The sequence below is a fragment of the Hordeum vulgare genome, chromosome 3H, assembly GCF_904849725.1.
Source record: "Hordeum vulgare subsp. vulgare chromosome 3H, MorexV3_pseudomolecules_assembly, whole genome shotgun sequence".
Classification (NCBI taxonomy): domain Eukaryota; kingdom Viridiplantae; phylum Streptophyta; class Magnoliopsida; order Poales; family Poaceae; genus Hordeum; species Hordeum vulgare.
In genome coordinates, this window is record NC_058520.1 from 371,567,218 (window position 1) to 371,571,458 (window position 4,241).

The window sequence follows — 4,241 nt, forward strand, 5'->3', positions numbered from 1 at the left end:
TTCTAACCATCTGTTGGAATCCGGCCCCACCATTGCTTCTTCATAATTCACAGGTTCATTGTTGTCTAACAACATGATAGATAAGACAGGATTCCGATACCACTCAGGAGCAGTATGTGATCTTGTCGACCTGCGAGGTCCGACGGTAACTTGATCCGAAGCTTCACGATCATCATCATTAGCTTCCTCCTCAACCGGTGTTGCCTCGACAAAGATTTCCCTCTGCCCCATGCCACCATCTAGAGGGAGCAGAGGTTCCACAACCTCATCAAGTTCTATCTTCCTCCCACTCAATTCTTTCAAGAGAAACTCCTTCTCAAGAAAAGCTCCGTTCTTAGCAACAAACACTTTGCCCTCGGATCTGAGATAGAAGGTGTACCCAGCTGTCTCTTTTGGGTAACCTATGAAGATGCACTTTTCCGCTTTGGGTTCCAGCTTTTCAGGCCGAAGCTTCTTGACATAAGCATCGCATCCCCAAACTTTAAGAAACAACAACTTTGGCATCTTGCCATGCCATAACTCATATGATGTCGTCTCAACGTATTTTGATGGTGCCCTATTTAAAGTGAATGCAGCTGTTTCTAATGCATAACCCCAAAACGATAATGGCAAATCAGTAAGAGACATCATAGATCGCACCATATCTAACAAAGTACGATTACGACGTTCGGACACACCATTACGCTGTGGTGTTCCAGGCGGTGTCAGTTGTGAAAAGATTCCACGTTGTCTTAAGTGAGCACCAAAATTGAATCTCAGATATTCGCCCCCTCGATCAGATTGTAGGAACTTCATCTTCTTGTTACGATGATTTTCAACTTTACTCTGAAATTGCTTGAACTTTTCTAACGTTTCAGACTTGTGCTTCATCAAGTAGATATATCCATACATACTCAAATCATCAGTGAAGGTGAGAAAATAACGATATCCACCACGCGCCTCCACACTCATTGGACCGCATACATCAGTATGTATGATCTCCAACAAGTCACTTGCACGCTCCATTGTTCCGGAGAACGGAGTCTTAGTCATCTTACCCATGAGGCATGGTTCACACGTGTCAAGTGATTCGAAATCAAGTGACTCCAAAAGCCCATCAGCATGGAGTTTCTTCATGCGCTTTACACCAATATGACCTAAGCGGCAGTGCCACAAAAAGGTGGCACTATCATTGTTAACTCTACATCTTTTGGTCTCATTGTTATGTATATGTGTGTCATCACAATCAAGATTCAATATGAACAAACCCCTCACATTGGGTGCATGACCATAAGAGATATTACTCATAAAAATAGAACAACCATTATTCTCTCACTTAAATGAGTAACCGTCCGCAATAAACAAGATCCAGATATAATGTTCATGCTTAACGCAGGCACTAAATAACAATTGTTTAAGTTCATAACTAATCGTGATGGTAACTGAAGTGAGACTATGTCGACGACAATTGCATCAACCTTGGAACCATTTCCCATGTGCATCGTCACTTCATCCTTTGCCAGCCTTCGTTTATTCTGCAGTTCCTGCTTCGAGTTTCAAATATGAGCAACAAAACCGATATCAAATACCCAGGCACTACTACGATAGTTGGTTAGGCACACATAAATAACATGTATATTACATATACCTAGTTTGGCATTGGCCGCCTTCTTATCGGCCAAATACTTGGGGCAGTTGCGCTTCCAGTGACTCATCCCCTTGCAATAATATCACTCAGTTTCTGGCTTAGGTCCAGCCTTGGGTTTCTTCGTCGAAGGAGCAACAACTTTGCCACTCTTCTTGGAGTTACCCTTCTTGCCTTTGCCGCTTTTCTTGAAACCATTGGTCTTATTCACCATCAACACTTGATGTTCTTTCCGGAGTTCTGACTCTGCGACTTTCACCATCGCGAATAACTCGCCGGGTGACTTATTCATCCCTTGCATGTTATAGTTCAACACAAAGCTCTTATAGCTAGGTGGCAGTGATTGAAGAATTCTTTCAGTGATAGCCTCTTGCGGGAGTTCAATCCCCAGCTCAGCTAGACGGTTTGAGTACCCAGACATTTTGAGCACATGTTCACTGACAGACGAATTCTCCTCCATTTTGCAAGCATATAATTTATCGGAGGTCTCATACCTCTCGATCTGGGCGTTCTTCTGAAAGATAAACTTCAACTCCTGGAACATCTGATATGCTCCATGACGTTCAAAGCGTCTTTGAAGTCCTGGTTCTAAGCCATACAAGATTGCACATTGAACTACTGAGTAGTCCTTACGTGCCAAGCGTTCAAAACATCTTGATCACACGTAGTGGGTGGTTCATCTCCTAGCGCTACATCAAGGACATAATTCTTTTTCCCAGCTTATAGGATGAGCCTTAGATTATGAGCCTAGTCTACAAAGTTGCTACCATCATCTTTCAACTTAGCTTTCTCTAGGAACGTATTGAAATTCAGGGTTGCTAGTGCGTGAGCCATTGATCTATAACATAAAATATTGCAAAGTGGACTTAGACTATGTTCAAGATCATTAGAGTTTAGCTAATCAAATTACTAATAAACTCCCACTCAAATAGACATCCCTCTAGTTACTTGAGTGAGGCATGATCCAAATTCACTAACTCAAGTCCGATCATCACGTGAGTTGAGTGTAGTTTCAGTGGTAAGCATATCTATGCTAATCATATCATCTATACGATTCATGCTCGACCTTTCGGTCTCTTGTGTTCCGAGGCCATGTCTGCACATGCTAGGCTCGTCAAGTTTAACCCGAGTGTTCCGTGTGTGCAACTGTTTTGCACCCGTTGTATGTGAATGTTGAGTCTATCACACCCGATCATCACGTGGTGTCTCGAAACGACGAACTGTCGCAACGGTGCACAATCGGGGAGAACACAATTTTATCTTGAAATTTTAGGAAGGGATCACCTTATAATGCTACCGTCAGTCTAAGCAAGATAAGGTGCATAAAAGGATTAGCATCACATGCAATTCATAAGTGACATGATATGGCCATGATCTTGTGCTTCTTGATCTCCATCACCAAAGCACCAGCATGATCTTCATCGTCACCGGCGCCACACCGTGATCTCCATCATCATGATCTCCATCATCGTGCCGCCATCGAGGTTGTCGTGCTATCTATGCTATTACTACTAAAGCTACAACCTAGCAATATAGTAAACACATGTGCAAACAGAAACATTAGTTTAAAGACAACCCTATGGCTGCCGTACCATCGACGTGCAATTCGATATTTAACTATTACAACATGATCATCTCATACATCTAATATATCACATCATGTCTTTGGCCATATCACATCACATGCATACCCTGCAAAAACAAGTTAGACATCCTCTAATTTGTTGTTGCATGTTTTACGTGGCTGCTATGGGTATCTAGTATGATCGCATCTTACTTACGCAAAACCACAACGGAGATGTGCAAATTGCTATTTAAACTCTCTCCAAGGACTGCCTCGGTCAAATCCAATTCAACTAAAGTTGAAGAAACAGACACCCGCGAGTCATCTTTATGCAACAAGTTGCATGTTAGTCGATGAAACCGGTCTCTCGTAAGCGTACGAGTAATGTTGGTCCAGGCCGCTTTAATGCAACAATACTGCCGATTGAGAAAAGATTAAGGAGGGCAGAAAATCGAACATAAATGCCCACAAAAACTTTTGTGTTCTACTCGAGATTACATCTACGCACGAACCTAGCTCATGATGCCACTGTTGGGAAACGTTGCATGGGAAACAAAAAAATTCCTACGCACACGAAGACCTATCATGGTGATGATCATCTACGAGAGGGAGATCGGATCTACATACCCTTGTATATTGCTAAGCGGGAAGCGTTTAAGAAACGCGGTTGATGTAGTGGAACGGCTTCATGATTCAAATCACCGTCATCCCACGATCCGTTCCGATCTAGTACCCAACGGACGGCACCTCCGCGTTCAGCACACGTACAACTCGATGACGATCCCCGCCTTCTTGATCCAGCAAGAGAGACGGGGAAGTAGATGAGTTCTCCGGCAGCGTGACGGCGCGCCGGTGATGGTGATGATCTATTCCTGCATGGCTCCGCCCGAGCTCCGCAGAAAACCGATCTAGAGGAAGAACTACGAAGTAGAGGTTTAGGGTTGCACGTGGCAAAGTTGTGTCTCAAAAACCCTAAAACCTCTAGTATATGTAGGAGGAGGGGAGGGTTTAGACTTGGGGCTCAACTGAGCCCCTAGGGCATCGGCCGAGTGG